Genomic DNA, 8,358 nt, shown 5'->3' with positions numbered 1-8,358 from the left:
ATTTGACTAAATATATGTAACCCTTATTGATTTGAAATTTTATCAAATATCGCTTTTTTATAGTAAGAGATTTGAGTGAAAGGAGAGGGAAATGAAAATAACAAATAAAAAAAATAAAGGTAATTGATGAAATTTCAAACAGTTAAATATATTTAACTAGAACCTCAACGAAGGTGAATGAAATGAATCATAAAATTTATAACAAGAATTGTATAAAAGGTTTTTCTTATTTCTCGTTGTTGTTAGATGGATGGTTTTCCTTGTATGTTAAGATTTAAAAAATTTATGATGTGAAAAAGTCAACCATGTTGATATAGTATCATATTAAATTTTGAATTTGGAGGCTTTAATATATGATAAATAGGATTTAATAGGATTTAAAGTGAAGAGTCAACCATATTGATATAGGATCATATTAAATTTTGAATTTGGAGGCCTTAATATATTATAAATATGATTTAAATAAATAAAATAAAGGTAAAAATGATTAGGATATAAAATAATGAGATTATGCTATAAAAGAAAAAAAATTAAAATATAAAATCAAAAATAAAAATATAAAATATAGAGGGTACAAAATAATGGAACCACAACAAGGTTTAAAAAATGAGGATATATTGTTGATATATCCTCAAATTTTTGGTTATGTGGATCCTGACAATTGTCCCATGGTTCCAACATGCGTCTTTCAGGTACAAAACCAACCTTTGCACCATTGGGCCAACATGTCTTTACTTAATAAGTAAACCTACATTTTATATATATTTTGAAAATCAAAATATTAAAATAAAATTCTAATAAAGACATTAATTTAGTTATTTATTTTTAAATTTCATTTAATTTATTATTGAAAACACAAAAATCATGAATTAAATACAAATATAATAACTATATATATATATATTAAGATAGATAAATTATCATTTTAGTATTAAAGTTATTTTTAAAATAAAGAAATTATGATTTTAGTATTAAATATATTTTTAAATATCACCTATTAATATTATAAAATATCATAAATTATATTATTCATATATCAATTTATTCATATCTCAATTATAATATATGTATTATTACTTCTTATATTGCTTTTTATAAATTTTTCAATATTTGACTAATTATTGTTCCATCGATATTTTTCGATATGACCCAATATATTCGTAAAATCAAAATACTTTAACATAACAAAAACCAATAAAATCTAAATGCGATAGTGAAATCATAACAAAAACCAGTAAAATCTAAATGCCCACATGGAAAAGGTTTGGAGCAATATCATATTAGAACAAGTGTGATAATTCTCATTATGATATTTGGGATATGATAAATATATTTTTCTTTGCTTATTCAATTAGGAGGAAATGATTTTTCAGATAAACTATATATACAGTTGGTATTGTACTTTTTCCTCCTTTGCTTTCTTCAAATAACTTCTAATGTCTTTACTAATAAAATTATCACTTTAATTTAAAACCAAATTCATAAAAAAAAAACCCCTAAAAATAACTTCAACAACTAACATTTCAGGCCAAATTCACAAAGGCTAACTAATATTATCCGGGGCAATTTTAAACCAAATTCACATGAGCCCTAAAACCTAATGCAGTGAAATTTTCGAGGAAAATATTATCCAGGGCAATTTTAAATCAAATTCACGTAAGTCCTAAAATCTAATGGGGGAACCACTTTTTGGTCAAGACTTACAGGCTGTTGTCATTTCCAGACAGTAGTAAATGTACATGCCACTGACCCATGAGTCATCCCATCAACGTTTAAAGTCCCAATAAATTGTTTGCTTGTTTGGAAGACTAACACTTTCCAATAAAGCTGTTTCAAATTCACTCCCGTCAACTGTGAAAAAGTCTGTATGTCCGTTAATGTGACTCTTTACCCTTGCATCTTCTTCACTCTTCCCGTTGAACAAGAGGAAGTTGCAAGACTCTGGATTATGAGGTAACCTTCAGACGATGCATCTTCTTGTACACTTTTTTTTTTTCCTTTTTCACGTGTTTCCTCCACTCTTAGTAAAACCAAATGAATTTCTCAAGGAAAAAGAAATTGGCAGTGACAAAATTAAACGCCCAAAGAGAATCACTATCTGCGGATCCATTCTATTTTATCCTCTTCTGATTTCCTTGTTGCCATCTTTTCAACCGTGTGGTAAATGGGACGGTGTGATGTGTGAGCAAGCGATGATTTCAAGGAAAAGTTCATCATATCTCAACTATTAACCTTCTGGTTTGCTTGTTTGTCCTAGTGTGTTTTCTTTTCTTTCTTTTTCTTTTTCTTTTTTCCTGATTTTTTTATCATATACAAAAACTAATCTAGGTGATTTGTTTATTGTATGTAATACTAATCCATTATATTTTGTTTCCATGGGATGAAGGCTCTATAAGTTGAGTTGGACTCTTTTATGATTGGCTTTAATGTTTCATGATTAGATTTATTCTTTGAGTGTTGGCTGAGAGTGGGATCAAAACATTTCTCAAGCACTTTGGAAGCTCTTTTGAACACGAACTTCAGTAACATTAATGGCTCCTTCGTCAGGAGGTATGCTGTTGGCTTCAACATCTTTTGATGTTGTGATTTAATTTTTATGAATGATATACCTTCCTTTGGATTATACATGTCAGGAAATCAATAGTTTGATTTCTCATTGCAATGAGGTAGTTTTGAATATTGGACTCTCCTACTAATTTGTCAAGTATGGCTCTCGTGTTTTGAAGGGTGTAAAATAAATATACCTTATAATATATATATTCTTTTTTAGAAAATAAAGAATTTATTTTTGCAAAATTCCAAGGTGCCAAAATCAATTATTGAATTTCAGATTTTGAAATTTGGACCATCGAATGTATATGAGGAGATTTAGTATATTGAATAAGGGTATAAATAAATGAGATAAGGTATAAGGGAATAAATAAATGCGACTCTTGAAGATGTGTATATGATATTACCTATTTTGTGGGATTCGATGCCTACTGAAAAATGTTTTGTTTGGCCTTCTAGATGGATCCATTTTTTATTTTTTTTTTATATATAGCCATAATACCCAGCTTCTTCCATATTTGTTTACTTTAATTTTCAACCCCTTTTGAATTCTTAAAGTTCATTATGGATTTCTTTTAGGACTATATAAAATGTGTTGTTTTATTTTATTTTTTTCTATTAGCTTGCTCTTATGTTTAAAAAGTATTAGTCCAAATGGCAATAATAATTATGAAATTAAAAATTATCCAAGTTGGTTATGCTTTAATTATTCACCTAAACAACTATCTTTATGATTTTACATTCACTTTAATATGAAAAATATTGTAGTGCTTCAGAAGTTACGGAGGAGATATTAGGAGTTGATTGATCATGAGATGGAAATAGAATTTTTCTATAAATGATAAGCAATGACATTTTTTATCTATTCGTGTTTTGTAGTATAGGTTATTTCTTATGGATGAAAATTGTCAATGGCATGAGCAAAGTCGGAAAAAGGGAGGGGTACTTGAAAGAGAGGTATGCTTATATTTGCTTCCCACTTCTATTTGTTATACTTTTATGTATCATCAACTATGTGGTAGTGATGTATTTGTATTTTATGCTTGATGTATGCATATGATTGGTGTAATGCAATTGGTGGTGTAGATATGATTGTGGCATGTTTGCAATCAAGTACATGCAACATTGGAACGGGGCCACACTAGCACATTCAATTGCGGAGGTAAGCACAACCAATACTTCAGTGTTTGGTTTTTTTGAAGTTTTTCCAAACCAGCCCATGATTTTGGTGTGTCTTGTACAGGACAAGATGCATCTATATTGATTGAGGCTGGTCGTTACCTTGGTCACGAATGTGGCAAACAATGATAGAGAGGTCATGAAGGCATGTCGAATGTGACGTATGAGGGTTGTGCCACTTTTGTTAGTTGCAATTTATGAACTACTAAGTATAAAAGATAATGTCAAAGAGAAGGGAAAGATAACATGTCTGTATATAATCATGGTTTGCTTTATTTGTTTGTTAATAGTGTTTGCCACTATGCACCAATTTATGCTAACGCAATAATGCACACTGGGACAATAGTGGAAACATTTGTCAGGATAATATGGTGGGATTTTTTGAACTTCTAACCATCGATCCCTTTGTCTTTTATTCCATGATGCTCCATTAACTTTATTGTTCATGCTTATTGTCTTTTGTTTTACAAGAAAGGTTGAGCATAGCCACAAATTGGGCTATGTTAAGTGCATCAACAAGGCTAAGTGTGATTAATAGAGGCCACTTGGAACAGGGAAGGTCACTGATGTCACCTTACTTGCCTGAGAGTGGGGCTGGTGGTGGCGGCAATCCATAATCAGAAGGTGGAACCCTCTATGCTATTGTGATGCTCAAATCAGTTTTAGGTTGCACTATTATGATCTACTATATTTTGTTTGTTTTAGATAAAACTACTTCTTAGCTTCATGTCACCTTCTTTTCCCTTCTTTTTATTCTCACGATTATTATTATTATTCTTCTTAATTGCAGGCGACAATTAGAAAACATAATTGTTGACAACCATGAAGACACCATGACGAAAATAGGAGCAATGTTACACTTCAGAATCGTGGCTGCTGGAGAAAAGGATGTGATCATACGACATTCTCATCATCACTCAGACTTTATAATATAACTGTTCATATTTTGCTTTTTGTTTGTAAATTTAGGCATGCCCAATACCAGAGCTCCTCTAAAAACTCTATAGATACATCATAATTGGTTTTTTTTGGTTTACCATTTTTACTTTGGGCACCCATTGCATACTTCCGATATATTTGGGTTGTGCCCCCTCTTCTGTTAGGTGGTTTTAGATTAATTTATCAACAACTTAAAAAAATACAGTGGTATATGAAATTTTGGTTGAGCTAAAGAGGTTACTCCATGACCTCTTTGCAGGTGTGTAGTTCTATGAGAGCCATGCAATATGAGAAACTATTGCCTAGGTTGAAGAACTTGCTTTCTATTCAGCATACTATTTGGCCAAGGTAATTATTGCTATATGAGAGGTGAAGCTGGAATTTTTAAGTTTGTTTTAGAAGCCATCTTTGTCATGTATGTTTACGAATTTTGTTCGGTACGATAGATTTTTCTTTCAACTTCATTCATACTGGACCTATGCTTGCTAGAAGGAGGTTAACACCCATTCTAATAATAGTTGATTATCCTTTTACATAATTCATTGCAGTACGATGCGTTTGATATTGGCTTTATAACCACGGACGACTTCACAAATGTAGACATATCAGAAGCAACTTACCCAGCTGTTGCAAAGAGGTTATATAATGATTGGATTAATGGTCCTGCAATTCCCATAGTTACTGGTTTGCTTGGAAAGGTTCCTGCTATGAAGTTTAATGGTTTCAATTCCCAGTAACTGGATTTTATGCGCACGAGTTGTAGGAATATGATTTACATTCTTGTAATTCCAGGGTTGGAAATCTGGTGCAGTTACTATCTTAGGTAGGGGTGGGAGTGATTTGATAGCCACATCCATTGGCGGAGCCTTAGGCTTGCAAGAGATTCAGGTACGATCAACTCCTTAGCGCATGGAAACTGAAAGTCCTGTGGCCATTGGCAGTCCTTTTTGTATCTGTACCATGTTTTGTCTGAATTGATTCACAATGTTCTCTAGTTATAATTGATAAGGATGAGGCCGACTTTAGTTGTAAATACTTAATATATTTTTATGGAGCAAGGGTGCTTCCTACGTTCACCATATTGACTTGTGATCCAAGTATTTATTCATGTGCATTGCCTATACTATATTGTAATTATATTACAACTTTAAGGTTTTTTTTTTATGAGGAGTACGATTGATTATTTATCTAATATTTCAGATTCAGAAGTGCAATGTTGCTGTGGGGATAACTAGGTTTCGTTCCCAATATACATGGAAAATTACCTTTCTACTTGAATTAGTGTGTAAATTTGAGCCTTTTCTTTTATTGTATTGATAGTTTAATCATACGTGTTAAATCCCGTAGTTCTCCTGGATTTTCAAATTGATTAATGGCTCAGTCTGTATCTTATTCTGACTTTTCAGTTGAGGATTTTGATGTTGGTTTAAGATGTTTCATCAAGCTTCTAATGTGAATGTACCTCTGGTCGTTCACCTGTTGCTAGGCAATTTAATGATCTAGTAATGCATCCGCTTGAACTGTGTAGGACCTATTATGTTATGAGATTGTGTGGGAAGTTAGCATTAGGTACCATGCCTATTGAATGTTTTATCAGTGAAGGATATTATGATCTTTTTAATTTGTTGGTTCTTGCTGTAGTTTTGATAAACATAATTGTTGGACCCTGAATTTTGGAGCCAAACATTTGACTTGTTCAATGTGAACAGTATATGTGAAGCAGAGAGAACTCTGATGCTTAAGTCAGTAATAATTCAAGGTGATAGGAAAGTTTTGATGGAATAAGGAGTATATATTTTGATGGAAAGTTTTGATGGAATAAGGACTTATATTATAAGTCAATATATAAATATCCAGTATCTACTAGGGACATTACATGCATGGATCGTAGAGTGAGGCAAACAGCACAAATTAACACACGCACATGAAAGTTCAGACTTTCCTAACCTGGCAAAATTGAAGTTTAGTACAGAGTTTTAAGGTGTGGATAATAAGATTATGAGCATTATAGAAATGTTGGTGTATCTATTAAGTACTGGCTCCTATATGTCATGAACCTATCAAGCATATGATCATATCTTCCCCCATCAAGCATATGACCATATGGAAGCATGGCCACATTCATCATATCATGTCTATATCCTATCCTCATCAAGCATGAATATTTTCATGCTTATGTCCCTCTTTGGTTTCTGGTTGATTGCTAATGCAAAATGAGCCAGATTGTGACGCTACACCAATTTAGCACCAGCTTGAATATGAGTCTACACCAGTTTAGATCCAGCCTGCTGGTGAATCTCTACTTGCTTATGCCACATATGAACAACCCTGCCTTGGGGACATTACAGAACTATTCTGCATGCTGTCATGTAGGATAATGGTACAAACCTGGTATGCACTTATCAGTGGAGAGCATAGCATTTAATTTCATCTTTGAGGATTGAGAGATTTCGAAGTATCAGTCATGATGGTACTGATCTTGTCTTGAAATTCATGCTCTGTAAATGGGAAAACTTACACTTCAAAATTTTGGCAGGCAGAAAAGGCAGATCGTGAGGGTCACAGCCTAGGTGGAACACCCCAAGAGCATAGTGCTTCCTGTAGGCCTGAAATGGCCCCATCCTATTCCAGTACCCGAGAGTGGCTGTGTCCTTATAGCCACAATGAAGCTTGATGGGGTATGCTCCTTTGAAAGAACTGTTCTCCTTCTCAGATCTGGAACCAGACACCCACAGGAGGGGCCATTTGCAGTTGTCATTAACCGGGCTCTTCACAAAAAGATCAGACACATGAAGCCCATTAATCTGGAGCTGGCAACCACTTATGCTGAATGTTCCTTGCATTTTGGTGGTCCTCTAGAGGCAAGCATGTTTTTACTTAAAACAGGGGTTTTGACTTGCGATCCAAGTATTTATCCACGTGCATTGCATGTACAATATTGTAATTATATTACGACTTTAAGGTTATTTTCTCTTTTGATGAGGTGTACGATTGATTATTTAGCTGATATTTAAGATTCAGAAGTGGACTGTTGATGTGGTGATAACTAGGTTTGTTGCCAGTCATTAAAGACACTTGCTTAGGATACTCAACACAGTCTTGATTTATGTATGTACTAAAAATGCTGAAAGTCTAATTTAATTTTAGTAAGACAGTGCATATTGATACACATGAAATATTTGCACATGCAAATATGTGAAGCTTGTGTTATTGGCAATCATATAACTTAAAGAATTTTTTATAATTACAGAACAGATAAATTCTAATTGTTTGATACTCAGAGGCACAACTATCTGTCTACAGAATGTGTATTCAAGAAATGCATTATTAGTACTATCCCATATGAAAGAGCTTGAAGAGGCATATAAATGTGACACCATCCTGAGAGATTCATAATCAAGTTCAATCCTTTATTATTTCTCTGTAATTGCTTCAGCAATAAATCACAGGTGTTAGTTGTCTTCATTTACTAGGATGATTTTGAACCACTGAGAGAAGTACTTTCTTTTCTCTAACTTGCTGAATCCTGTTTGAGTCCTATATAAAACCAGGATCCCAACTGCTTGTCTGATATGCCTTAGTTCATCCCTAGCTGAGCCAGCATACTGAATATAAAGCAGATATTAGGCCACATTCTAAAGACAGCAACGTGTAAAGGTTACAGAGGAGTAATTAATCTCACCTCTTCGG

At 33.0% G+C, this 8,358-nt stretch overlaps 1 non-coding gene across 5 annotated transcripts; it reads left to right on the top strand.

Moving 5' to 3' along the window:
* Positions 1-1,835: 1,835 nt before the first annotated feature.
* LOC104878869 (uncharacterized) lies at positions 1,836-7,714 on the top strand. Of its 5 annotated transcripts, none has more exons than XR_009465413.1 (8): positions 1,836-1,953; positions 2,442-2,550; positions 3,430-3,507; positions 3,637-3,712; positions 3,794-4,353; positions 4,520-5,016; positions 5,217-5,305; positions 5,461-7,714. It is a non-coding gene; the product is annotated as an uncharacterized LOC104878869 (transcript). The 5 variants fall into 5 exon arrangements; XR_009465411.1 differs by having other exon boundaries at positions 5,217-5,366; XR_002029692.2 differs by having other exon boundaries at positions 5,217-5,556; positions 7,205-7,714.
* Positions 7,715-8,358: the final 644 nt, after the last annotated feature.

The sequence above is a fragment of the Vitis vinifera genome, chromosome 3 (genome assembly GCF_030704535.1).
Source record: "Vitis vinifera cultivar Pinot Noir 40024 chromosome 3, ASM3070453v1".
Classification (NCBI taxonomy): Eukaryota; Viridiplantae; Streptophyta; class Magnoliopsida; order Vitales; family Vitaceae; genus Vitis; species Vitis vinifera.
Note: the sequence above shows the minus strand (reverse complement) of the source record. Positions and strands in the feature narration are given on the sequence as shown.